General features: G+C 37.8%; 1 long non-coding RNA gene across 1 annotated transcript; it reads left to right on the top strand.

Annotated features, from left to right (window-relative positions):
- The first annotated feature begins 5929 nt into the window (after window positions 1-5929).
- On the top strand, window positions 5930-8384 carry LOC135205095 (uncharacterized). Its single transcript, XR_010312442.1, has 2 exons — window positions 5930-6053; window positions 8287-8384. It is a non-coding gene; the product is annotated as an uncharacterized LOC135205095 (long non-coding RNA).
- Window positions 8385-14525: the final 6141 nt, after the last annotated feature.

Here is a 14525-nt window from a genome sequence, read left to right as displayed (position 1 = left end):
AACATCTCCACTTACTTGATGTGAACCTCTCGGTCCTAGAACACCAAACAAACACACTACACCAAGATGACAATCTTCAAATGGTGGAGGTGTGGAAACTTCTGCAATTAAGATCCTTATGTGTAAGGTTAGCCCAACCCTCCCCCTTTTTTCAATAACAGAAATTAACAAAATAGTATGCATCAAGTATTCATCATACAAGCAATCAACTGACATAGCAAATTGTAGATAAGCATCCAATTTTGAAGCAAGACCATGGCAGAAGTAAACTGCGACACTTACGAGGAGGCAGAGAGCAGACTGCAAATACGAAGAGCTTTTGGTGTAAGCGGTGCCGCCCCGCCCCTCTTCCCCAGTATTCCATTACAGTAGTAATTATCAAAGGCAAGTTTGACCTTAATGTATCAATCCAAGACTTAAAACTGAGAACAAACTTCTCTCCAAAACATAACTAGAAACAAACTCGCTGAAACATTAAAAACCATAGCTTTTCAGAAAAATGTTCTTCAAGTGATGGAAGACTGGGAACTTGAGCAATGACGATCCTTTCATGTAAGGTTAACTAGGGGCCCCAAACAAACCCCATAATTTTAATTAACATGAGAAATGAACAGATTTATACACCATACGTACATGCATTGTACAGCAATCTACTTACAGGAACACAAAAAAAAACCAAGACGCAAGGATCCGGTACACAAGTGCAAATGTGGCAGATGTAAGTTGTGGCACTTAGGAGGAGACAGAAAGAGGACTGCAAATACCAAGAACTTGCTTTGTGAGTGGTAACCCCACCCCATCCCCAATATTTCATTACTTCCAATTACTAAACTTTTGAGCTTATGCGTTCTACCTATTCAATATATTAATTCACACAAGTAAGCCTAAAGGACTTCTCTCATGCACATGGCTACTCAAGAGTTTTTTCAACCAAATTACTAGCATAATATAAAGAAAACTGTTACCATTACCAATCCTTCAAAAAAGCCATCAGCAATGGAAAGTAGAAAAACTTTGCCAAGAGCATGCCAATCTCTAATAACAGTGTCCAAATAAGTGTTTCTGCAATATCTGAAGAAAAGAAAGTATTACAGGCCCCCCCCCCCCCCCCCCGGGTATACACACGAAATAATCTACAACAGAAAATTATCCAATCATTTATTTAACTACTCCACTTACTTGTTGTGGACATCGGAGTCCTAGAACACCAAGTAAACACACACTACACTAAGATGATGATCCTCAAATGATGGTGATGTGGAAAATTCTGTAATTAAGATCCTTGTGTGTAAGTTTAGCCCCCCACCCCCTTTTTCTTTCAATAATAGAGAAAAATCAACTATAGAATGCACTATATATTCATCAAACAAGCACTCAACTTACAATAGTAAAATGTAGATAATCATCCAAATTTGAAGCGAGACCAAGTCATCCAAATTTGAAGCGAGACCAAGTCATCTAAAATTGAAGCGAGACCAAGGCAGAAGCAAACTGCAACACTTAATGAGGTGGCAGAGAATAGACTGCAAATACGAAGAGCTTTTTGTAAGCGATAACCCCCCTCTTCCCCAGTCTTCCATTTAAAGCAATTCCACTGATTATCAAAAGCAAATTTTGACCTCAACATCTATCCATCAGAGACTTAAATTGAGAACATCATCTTTTATCCAAAACATGAGAACAAACTCTGCAAAAAATTAAAAAAATATAGCTTTTCAAAAAATGCTCTTCAAATGATGGAAGACTGGAAGCTTCTGCAATAATTTTAATTAAGAGAAATGAACAGATCTACACACCATAAATGCAGTACAGCAATCAACTTACAGGAACAAAATGACACAGGTCCAACATACCAAGTGACAATGTGGCGGATGCAAGCTGTGGCTCTCAGTGGTGACAGAAAAGAGGACTGCAAATACCAAAAACTTGCTTTGTGAGTGGTAACCACCCCCCCCCCCCCCTCCCCAATATTTTGGTTAAAAGCAAAAAAAACTAAAAAAAATTCCTACTACAAAAGTAAGACTACAGCACTTCTCTCATGCACATGGATTCCTCGAAGTTTCTTCTACCAAAAATAGCAAAATGTAAAGTAGTCATTACTAATCCTTCAAAAAAGCCATCAGCAATGTTAAGTAGAAAAACCACTGTTAGTGTTTCAGCAATATCAAAAGAACGGCAAGTAATACAGCTCCAACCCCCCATTATACAAACGAAACCATCTATAAAAGAAAATGATCCAGTCATCTATGTACTGAAGTATTTAGTCATTTACTCCACTTACTTGTTGTGACATCCAAGTCCTAGAACACCAAATCAAACACACAACACAAAGATGATGATCTTCAAATGATGGACATGTAGAAACTTCTGCAATTAAGATCCTTATGTGTAAGATTAGGCCCCACCCCCACCCCCAATTTTCTTTCAATAATAGTGAAATCGACATGATGGTATGCACTATATATTCATCATACAAGCATCAACTTACATAACAAATTGTAGGTAAGCATCCAATTTTGAAGCAAGACCATGGCAGAAGTAAAGTGTGACACTTACGAGGTGGCAGAAAACAGACTGCAAATACGAAGAGCTTTTTGTGTAAGCGGTGCCCCCCCCCCCTACCCCTCTTCCCCAGTATTCCATTACAGTAGTAATTCAAAGGAAAGTTTTTTACCTTAATGCATCAATCCAAGACTTAAAACTGAGAACAAACTTCTATCCAAAATGTAACTAGAAACAAACTCACTGAAACATTAAAAACCATAGCTTTTCAGAAAAATGTTCTTCAAGTGATGGAAGACTGGGAACTTGAGCAATGACGATCCTTTCATGTAAGGTTAACTAGGGGCCCCAAACAAACCCCATAATTTTAATTAACATGAGAAATGAACAGATTTATACATGCAGTTGTACAGCAAATCTACTTACAGGAACACAAAAAAAACCAAGACGCAAGGATCCGGTACACAGTGCAAATGTGGCAGATGTAAGTTGTGGCACTTAGTAGGAGACAGAAAGAGGACTGCAAATACCAAGAACTTGCTTTGTGAGTGGTAACCCCACCCCATCCCCAATATTTCATTACTTCCAATTACTAAAAGAACTTTTGAGCTTGATGTGTTCTACCTATTCAATATATTAATTCAAAACAAATTCTCACCACTCAAGGAAGCCTAAAGGGCTTCTCTCATGCACATGGCTACTCAAGAGTTTTTTCAACCAATTACTAGCATAATGTAAAGAAAACAGTTTACCCATTACCAATTCCTTCAAAAAAGCCATCAGCAATGGAAAGTAGAAAAACACTGCCAAGAGCATGCCAATCTCTAATAACGGTGTCCACCTAAGTGTTTCTGCAATATCAAAAGAAAAGAAAGTATTACAGGCCCCAACCCCCCCCCAACAAAGGTATACACACGAAACCATCTACAACAGAAAATTATCCAATCATTTATTTAACTACTCCACTTACTTGTTGTGGACATCGGAGTCCTAGAAAACCAAGTAAACACACTACACTAAGATGATGATCCTCAAATGATGGTGATGTGGAAAATTCCTGTAATTAAGATCCTTTGTGTGTAAGTTTAGCCCCCCACCCCCCCCCCCATTTTTCTTTCAATAATAGAGAAAAATCAACTATAGAATGCACCTATATATTCGTCAAACAAGCACTCGACTTACAATAGTAAAATGTAGATAATCATCCAAATCTGAAGCGAGACCAAGGCAGAAGCAAACTGCAGCACTTAATGAGGTGGCAGAGAATAGACTGCAAATACGAAGAGCTTTTTGTAAGCGACAACCCCCTCTTCCCCAGTATTCCATTTAAAGCAATTCCACTGATTATCAAAGGCAAGTTTTGACCTCAACATCTATCCATCAGAGACTTAAATTGAGAACATCATCTTTTATCCAAAACATGAGAACAAACTCTGCAAAACAAAAAATGAAAAAACAGCTTTTCAAAAAATGCTCTTCAAATGATGGAAGACTGGAAGCTTCAGCAATAATTTTAATTAACAAGAGAAACTGAACAGATCTGCACACCATAAAATGCAGTACAGCAATCAACTTACAGGAACAAAATGACGCAGGTCCCCCCATAACATACCATACCAAGTGAAAGTGGCGGGGGATGCAAGCTGTGGCTCTAAGGTGGTGACAGAAAAGAGGACTGCAAATACCAAAAACTTGCTTTGTGAGTGGTAACCCCCCTCCCCAATATTTCAATTAAAAGTTTTAAAAAAAATTCCTACTACAAAAGTAAGACTACAGCACTTCTCTCATGCACATGGATACTCGAAGTTTCTTCTACCAAAAAAGCAAAATGTAAAGTAATCATTACCAATTCCTTCAAAAAAGCCCATTAGAAATGTTAAATAGACAAAAAACCACAGTTAGTGTTTCAGCAATATAAAAAAAACGGCAAGTATTACAGCCCTAACCCCCCATTAAACAAACGAAACCATCTATAAAAGAAAATTATCCAGTCATCTATGTACTGAATGATCCAGTCATTTACTCCACTTACTTGTTGTGAACATCCAAGTCCTAGAACACCAAATAAACACACTACACCAAGATGACCATCTTCAAATGATGGACATGTAGAAACTTCTGTAATTAAGATCCTTAGGTGTAAGATTAGCCCCCACACCCAATTTTCTTTCAATAATAGAGAAATCGACATGATAGTATGCACTATAAATTCATCATACAAGCAATCAACTTACATAGCAAATTGTAGATAAGCATCCAATTTTGAAACGAGACCATGGTAGAAGTAAACTGCGACACTTAGGAGGTGGCAGAGAGCAGACTGCAAATACGAGAGGCTTTTTGTAAGCAGTGTCCCCCCCTACCCCTCTTCCCCAGTATTCCATTACAGTAGTAATTGTCAAAGGCAAGTTTTGACCTTAATGTATCAATCAAAGACTTAAAACTGAGAACAAACTTCTATCCAAAATGTAACTAGAAACAAACTTGCTGAAACATTAAAAAAACCATAGCTTTCAGAAAAATGTTCAAGCAATGGAAGACTGGGAACTTGAAGCAATGACGATCCTTTCATGTAAGGTTAACTAGGGGCACAAACCCCACCCCTTAATTTAATTAACATGAGAGATAAAACAGATTTATACCATATGTACATGCATTGTACAGCAATCTACTTGCAGGAACACACACAAAAAAAACCGAAGACGGCCAAGGGACCCAGTACACGGTGCAAAATGTAAGTTGTGGCAACTTAGTAGGAGACAGAAAGAGACTGCAAATACCAGAACTTGCTTTGTGAGTGGTAACCCCACCCCATCCCCAATATTTCATTACTTCCAATTACTAAGAGAACTTTTGAGCTTGCTTGTTCTACCTATTCAATATATTAATTCAAAACAAATTCTCACCACACAAGTAAGCCCAAAGGACTTCTCTCATGCACATGGCTACTTAAGAGTTTTTTTTCTTTTTTCAACCAAATTACTAGCATAATGTAAAGAAAAGAGTTTACCATTACCAATCCTTCAAAAAAGCCATCAGCAATGTAAAGTAGAAAAACACTGCCAAGAGCATGCCAATCTCTAGTAACGGTGTCCACCTAAGTGTTTCTGCAATATCAAAAGAAAAGAAAGTATTACAGGCCCCCCGCCCCACCCCCCCCAGGTATACACACGAAATAATCTACAACAGAAAATTATCCAATCATTTATTTAACTACTCCACTTACTTGTTGTGGACATCGGAGTCCTAGAACACCAAGTAAACACACACTACACTAAGATGATGATCCTCAAATGATGGTGATGTGAAAAATTCTGTAATTAAGATCCTTGTGTAAGTCTTTAGCCACCCCCTTTTTCTTTCAATAATAGAGAAAAATCAACTATAGAATGCACTATATATTCATCAAACAAGCACTCAACTTACAATAGTAAAATGTAGATAATCATCCAAATTTGAAGCGAGACCAAGTCATCCAAATTTGAAGCGAGACCAAGTCATCCAAATTTGAAGCGAGACCAAGGCAGAAGCAAACTGCAACACTTAATGAGGTGGCAGAGATAGACTGCAAATACGAAGAGCTTTTTGTAAGCGATAACCCCCCTCTTCCCCAGTCTTCCATTTAAAGCAATTCCACTGATTATCAAAAGCAAATTTTGACCTCAACATCTATCCATCAGGAGACTTAAATTGAGTAACATCATCTTTTATCCAAACATGAGAACAAACTCAGCAAAAAATTAAAAAAATATAGCTTTTCAAAAAATGCTCTTCAAATGATGGAAGACTGGAAGCTTCTGCAATAATTTTAATTAAGAGAAATGAACAGATCTACACACCATAAATGCAGTACAGCAATCAACTTACAGGAACAAAATGACACAGGTCCAACATACCAAGTGACAATGTGGCGGATGCAAGCTGTGGCTCTCAGTGGTGACAGAAAAGAGGACTGCAAATACCAAAAACTTGCTTTGAGAGTGGTAACCCCCCCCCCCCCTCCCCCCCCCCTCCCCAATATTTTGGTTAAAAGCTAAAAAAAATTCCTACTACAAAAGTAAGACTACAGCACTTCTCTCATGCACATGGATACTCGAAGTTTCTTCTACCAAAATAGCAAAATGTAAAGTAGTCATTACTAATCCTTCAAAAAAGCCATCAGCAATGTTAAGTAGAAAAACCACTGTTAGTGTTTCAGCAATATCAAAAGAACGGCAAGTAATACAGCTCCAACCCCCCATTATACAAACGAAACCATCTATAAAAGAAAATGATCCAGTCATCTATGTACTGAAGTATTTAGTCATTTACTCCACTTACTTGTTGTGACATCCAAGTCCTAGAACACCAAATCAACACACAACACAAAGATGATGATCTTCAAATGATGGACATGTAGAAACTTCTGCAATTAAGATCCTTATGTGTAAGATTAGCCCCCACCCCCAATTTTCTTTCAATAATAGTGAAATCGACATGATGGTATGCACTATATATTCATCATACAAGCAATCAACTTACATAGCAAATTGTAGATAAGCATCCAATTTTGAAGCAAGACCATGGCAGAAGTAAAGTGTGACACTTACGAGGTGGCAGACAAAAACAGACTGCAAATACGAAGAGGTTTTTGTGTAAGCGGTGCCCCCCCCCCCCCCCCTACCCCTCTTCCCAGTATTCCATTACAGTAGTAATTCAAAGGAAAGTGTTTTTACCTTAATGCATCAATCCAAGACTTAAAACTGAGAAACAAACTTCTATCCAAAATGTAACTAGAAACAAACTCACTGAAACATTAAAAAACATTAGCTTTTCAGAAAAATGTTCTTCAAGTGATGGAAGACTGGGAACTTGAGCAATGACGATCCTTTCATGTAAGGTTAACTAGGGGCCCCAAACAAACCCCATAATTTTAATTAACATGAGAAATGAACAGATTTATACATGCATTGTACAGCAATCTACTTACAGGAACAAAAAAAAACAAAGATGCAAGGATCCGGTACACAAGTGCAAATGTGGCAGATGTAAGTTGTGGCACTTAGGAGGAGACAGAAAGAGGACTGCAAATACCAAGAACTTGCTTTGTGAGTGGTAACCCCACCCCATCCCCAATATTTCATTACTTCCAATTACTAAAAGAACTTTTGAGCTTGATGTGTTCTACCATTCAATATATTAATTCAAAACTAATTCTCACCACTCAAGGAAGCCTAAAGGGCTTCTCTCATGCACATGGCTACTTAAGAGTTTTTTCAACCAAATTACTAGCATAATGTAAAGAAAACAGTTACCATTACCAATCCTTCAAAAAAAAGCCATCAGCAATGGAAAGTAGAAAAAACACTGCTAGAGCATGCCAATCTCTAATAACGGTGTCCACCTAAGTGTTTTTCTGCAATATCAAAAGAAAAGAAAGTATTACAGGCCCCAACTACACAAGGTATACACACGAAACCATCTACAACAGAAAATTATCCAATCATTTATTTAACTACTCCACTTACTTGTTGTGGACATCGGAGTCCTAGAACACCAAGTAAACACACACTACACTAAGATGATGATCCTCAAATGATGGTGATGTGGAAAATTCTGTAATTAAGATCCTTGTGTGTAAGTTTAGCCCCCCACCCCCATTTTCTTTCAATAATAGAGAAAAATCAACTATAGAATGCACTATATATTCGTCAAACAAGCACTCGACTTACAATAGTAAAATGTAGATAATCATCCAAATCTGAAGCGAGACCAAGGCAGAAGCAAACTGCAGCACTTAATGAGGTGGCAGAGAATAGACTGCAAATACGAAGAGCTTTTTGTAAGCGACAATCCCCCTCTTCCCCAGTATTCCATTTAAAGCAATTCCACTGATCATCAAAGTCAAGTTTTGACCTCAACATCTATCCATCATAGAATTAAATTGATAATATATTTTTATCAAAAACATGAGAACAAACTCTGCAAAAAATGAAAAAACAGCTTTTCAAAAAATGCTCTTCAAATGATGGAAGACTGGAAGCTTCAGCAATAATTTTAATTAACAAGAGAAATGAACAGATCTACACACCATAAATGCAGTACAGCAATCAACTTACAGGAACAAAATGACGCAGGTCCAACATACCAAGTGAAAGTGTGGCGGATGCAAGCTGTGGCTCTAAGGTGGTGACAGAAAAGAGGACTGCAAATACCAAAAACTTGCTTTGTGAGTGGTAACAACCCCCTCCCCAATATATCAATTAAAAGTTTTAAAAAAAATTCCTACTACAAAAGTAAGACTACAGCACTTCTCTCATGCACATGGATACCCGAAGTTTCTTCTACCAAAAAGGCAAAATGTAAAGTAGTCATTACCAATCCTTCAAAAAAGCCATCAGCAATGTTAAATAGAAAAACCACCGTTAGTGTTTCAGTAATATCAAAAGAACGGCAAGTATTACAGCCCTAACCCCCCATTATACAAACGAAACCATCTATAAAAGAAAATTATCCAGTCATCTATGTACTGAATGATCCAGTCATTTACTCCACTTACTTGTTGTGAACATCCAAGTCCTAGAACACCAAATCAACACACTACACCAAGATGACCATCTTCAAATGATGGACATGTAGAAACTTCTGTAATTAAGATCCTTAGGTGTAAGATTAGCCCCCAGCCCCAATTTTCTTTTAATAATAGTGAAATCGACATGATAGTATGCACTATAAATTCATCATACAAGCAATCAACTTACATAGCAAATTGTAGATAAGCATCCAATTTTGAAGCGAGACCATGGCAGAAGTAAACTGCGACACTTACGAGGTGGCAGAGAGCAGACTGCAAATACGAAGAGCTTTTTGTAAGCAGTGTCCCCCCCTACCCCTCTTCCCCAGTATTCCATTACAGTAGTAATTGTCAAAGGCAAGTTTTGACCTTAATGTATCAATCAAAGACTTAAAACTGAGAACAAACTTCTATCCAAAATGTAACTAGAAACAAACTTGCTGAAACATTAAAAACCATAGCTTTTCAGAAAAATGTTCAAGCAATGGAAGACTGGGAACTTGAGCAATGACGATCCTTTCATGTAAGGTTAACTAGGGGGCACCAAACCCCTTAATTTAATTAACATGAGAAATAAACAGATTTATACACCATATGTACATGCATTGTACAGCAATCTACTTGCAGGAACACACACAAAAAAACCAAGACGCAAGGACCCAGTACACGGTGCAAATGTAAGTTGTGGCACTTAGTAGGAGACAGAAAGAGGACTGCAAATACCAAGAACTTGCTTTGTGAGTGGTAACCCCACCCCATCCCCAATATTTCATTACTTCCAATTACTAAGAGAACTTTTGAGCTTGCTTGTTCTACCTATTCAATATATTAATTCAAAACAAATTCTCACCACACAAGTAAGCCCAAAGGACTTCTCTCATGCACATGGCTACTTAAGAGTTTTTTCAACCAAATTACTAGCATAATGTAAAGAAGACAGTTACCATTACCAATCCTTCAAAAAAGCCATCAGCAATGTAAAGTAGAAAAACACTGCCAAGAGCAATGCCCAAACTCTAGTAACGGTGTCCACCTAAGTGTTTCTGCAATATCAAAAGAAAAGAAAGTATTACAGGCCCCCCCCCCCCGGTATACACACGAAATAATCTACAACAGAAAATTATCCAATCATTTATTTAACTACTCCACTTACTTGTTGTGGACATCGGAGTCCTAGAACACCAAGTAAACACACACTACACTAAGATGATGATCCTCAAATGATGGTGATGTGGAAATTCTGTAATTAAATCCTTGTTGTGTAAGTTTAGCCCCCCACCCCCTTTTTCTTTCAATAATAAGAGAAATCAACTATAGAATGCACTATACATTCATCAAACAAGCACTCAACTTACAATAGTAAAATGTAGATAATCATCCAAATTTGAAGCGAGACCAAGGCAGAAGCAAACTGCTACACTTAATGAGGTGGCAGAGAATAGACTGCAAATACGAAGAGCTTTTTGTAAGCGATAACCCCCCTCTTCCCCAGTCTTCCATTTAAAGCAATTCCACTGATTATCAAAGAGAAATTTTGACCTCAAAGACTTAAATTGAGAACATCATATTTTTATCAAAAACGTGAGAACAAACTTTGCGAAAAATTAAAAAACATGGCTTTTCAAAAAATGCTCTTCAAAAGATGGAAGACTGGAAGCTTCTGCAATAATTTTGATTAAGAGAAATGAACAGATCTACACACCATAAATGCAGTACAGCAATCAACTTACAGGAACAAAATGATGCAGGTCCAACATACCAAGTGAAAATGTGGCGGATGCAAGCTGTGGCTCTAAGGTGGTGACAGAAAAGGAGACTGCAAATACCAAAAACTTGCTTTGTGAGTGGTAACCCCCTCCCCCTCCCCAATATTTCAATTAAAAGTTAAATAAAATTCTTACTACAAAAGTAAGACTTACAGCACTTCTCTCATGCACATGGATACTCGGAAGTTTCTTCTACCAAAATAGCAAAATGTAAAGTAGTCATTACCAATCCTTCAAAAAAGCCATCAGCAATGTTAAGTAGAAAAACCACCATTAGTGTTTCAGCAATATCAAAAGAACAGGAAGTATTACGGCGGCCCCGCCCAACATTATACAAATGAAACCATCTATAAGAGAAAATGATCCAGTCATCTATGTACTGAATGATCCAGTCATTTACTCCACTTACTTGTTGTGACATCCAAGTCCTAGAACACCAAATAAACATGCACTACACAAAAGATGATCTTCAAATGATGGACATGTAGAAACTTCTGCAATTAAGATCCTTATGTGTAAGATTAGCCCCCACCCCCAATTTTCTTTCAATAATAGAGAAATCAACATGATGGTATGCACTATATATTCATCATACAAGCAATCAACTTACATAGCAAAATGTAGATAAGCATCCAATGAAGCGAGACCATTACAGTACGTAATTCCAAGCATCAAAGGCAAGTTTTGGCCTTTATGTCTATTTAAACATTTCAACTAAAGAACATACTTGCTGAAAAATTTAAACCATAGCTTTCCTTTCAAATACACAGCTACTCCACTTACTTGACGTGAAGTTCTGAAAACCTCAACCTCAACTCCAACATTAATAGACGTAGGGAAAGGTTTTTCAAATGATGGAAGACTTCCAACTTCTGCAATGAAGATCCTTTCGTGTAAGGTTAACAGCCCCCCCCACCCCCCCCCCCCCATTCCCCTTAATTTCAATTAAAAAGAGAAATGAACAAAGATGTATACACCATATAAGCACCATACAGCAACCAACTTACAGACCAACTGCTGGAAACAAGGATCCGATATACGTAGTGAAGCTGTGGCACTTACGAGGTGGCAGAAAGAGTAACTGCAAATACTAAGAACTTGCTTTGTGAGTGGTAATGCCCCCCCCCCTTATCCCCATTATTTCACTTATTTTTATATTTTCAACTATCAAGAGAAGTTTTTACCTTAAAGGTCTACCTATTACTAGCTTCTGATAAATCTCACTGCATAAGGAAGGTTATAGGTCTCCTCTTAGATATGTCCACCTACAGTAACGAAAACATCTCTGGTAGAATATCATAGCGTCATTTACCGAACAACTCCACTTACTTGGATGTGAATTTCCGACTCCCAGACCACCAAAGTAGACATATTACACCATGAAGATGGCTTTAAAAGATGAGTGTGGGAGCTTCTGCAATTAAGATCCTTTGGCATAAGGTTAAAAGCCCCCCCACCCCTTTTATTGTAAGATAAATGACAAGCTGTAATCATATATGCACCATACAACAAACAACTAACACAAAATGCAGATTGCAAGTCTGTTATATGAAGTGGGGATAATTGGTGGATGCAAGCTAGCCTGTTGGCACTTATGATGTGGTAGAGAGAGAACTGCAAATTCCAAGAACTTGTTCTGTGAGTGGTAACCCCCGGCCCCCCCTTCCAATATTCCATTACCTCCATTGCTCAAAGTTTCAACTTGACTTAACTATTAATTCAACACAATTACAACTTCAGAAAAAGCTCACTGCAACTTGAAAAGTCAAGCTATCTTCCAAATACATGGCAATTCCACTTACTTGATGTGAAGTTCTCAAAAAACTGGGATTCCAACATAACCACCAAACCAAAGAAAATGTTCTCAAATGTTGAAGTGGAAAATTATCCAATTCTGCAATTAAGAAGCTTTCGTGCAAGGTTAACAGCCCCTCCCCCCCTTTATTTCTATTATTAGGAGAAATGAACAAATATGTACAGCCATATATGCACCACACAGCAATCAACTTACACGGCAAAATGTAGTTAAGCATCCAAGGTACGAAGCGCGCAAGTGGCAGACGCTAGCTGTAGCACCTCAAGCAGTAGAAATGAGAGGACTGCAATGACCAAGAACCTGTTTTGTGAGTGGTCACCCCCCCTTCCCCATATTGCATTACATACTTCATTTTAATAAAAGACAAGTTTTCATTTTCCATGTCTTCTTATTCAACAGCTAACTTTTGAAAAAAAACTCACTACAAAGGAAGGCTATTGCTTTCTCTCATACACATGGCTATTGAAGTTTCTTCTACACAGCAAAATGTAAATAACAGTCATCGTTACCAATCGTTCAAGAAACCATCAGTGCAAAGTGGAAAAAAAAAAAAAAAAGGCAGCAAGTTAGGCACATCTCTTTGGTATTGGTTACCCACTCGGGTGTTTCTGCAATATCAAAAGAAGTGTTACAGGCAGGCACCCCCCCCCCCCCCCCCCCCCCGCAACACACACAAACCTTTAAAAAAATCTTACCAAAATTCACACAATACTGAGCTATTCCACTTACTTGAAGTGAAGTTCTTAATCCCAGAACACCACCATCAATTTCAAGAAAAGTTTATCCAATAATGAACTGTGAAAGCTTCTGTAATAAGATCCCATAAGGATAACAGCCCCAAACCCTATTTTAACATGAATTGTTAAAACAACTAATATCCCTAACATCAAATATCAAGGGAAGTGAACACAATCGTTAACACTATATATATGCATGACAACCAACTTACATTATCAAACATCGAAGAGAGCGAGACCATTGCCAACTTACATTATCAAATATCGAAGCGAGCGAGACCATTGCGGACGTAAACTGTGGTACATATGAAGTAGCAGAAAGGACTGTAAATACCAAGAACTTGCTTTGTGAGTGTTAACCCCGCCCCCTCCCCAAATATTTCATTACTTCCATTTCTCAAAGGAAAGCATTACTTATACTTCTACCTATTTGCAAACTTAAAAAAAAAAAATTATTATAAGTTTCTCAAATATCTTTACACACTTGATGTCATATTCTGAATACTGGAACTACACTTACTTGATGTCGTATTCTGAATATTGGAACTTCAATGTATAAACTACACCACACAAAAAATGTCCTTCAAATACGAAGTGTGGAAACTTCTGCAATAGAATCCATTCTGGCATAAGGTTAATGGCCCCCTCCGGCCCCTTCACTTCAGTGAACACAAAAAACACTACATAAACATCAAACAACGACCAACTTACATGGAAAAATATTGGCGCATGGATCCAAAAATATATGGCGAGACCTGGCAGCTGTTAGCTGTGGAACATACGATGTAGAAGACAGAAGACTGCAAAAAACCAAGAACTCTCTGTGAGTGGTATCCCCCCTTCCCCCCAATATTCCAATTATCAAAAAGTTATATCCTTACGTATCCCTATTCAAGACAACTTCAGAACAAAATCACTACAAAATAGAAAACTATACCTCTTTTCTCAAATAACTACATACAATTCTCTGCTTACTTGGATGCGAAGTTTTCTGAATGCTCAAAACTCCAATATATAAACACAACACCCAGGAAAATGTTCTTCAAACAGCAAAGTGTGGAAACTCCTGCAATAAAGATCTTTCGGCTTAAGGTTAACAGGCCCCACCCCCCCTTTCTAATCTCCATTATAAAAAGTTAACTCCACAGACG

Source organism: Macrobrachium nipponense, chromosome 48 (genome assembly GCF_015104395.2).
Source record: "Macrobrachium nipponense isolate FS-2020 chromosome 48, ASM1510439v2, whole genome shotgun sequence".
Taxonomy (NCBI): Eukaryota; Metazoa; Arthropoda; class Malacostraca; order Decapoda; family Palaemonidae; genus Macrobrachium; species Macrobrachium nipponense.
This window is presented reverse-complemented; position numbering and strand designations above follow the sequence as displayed.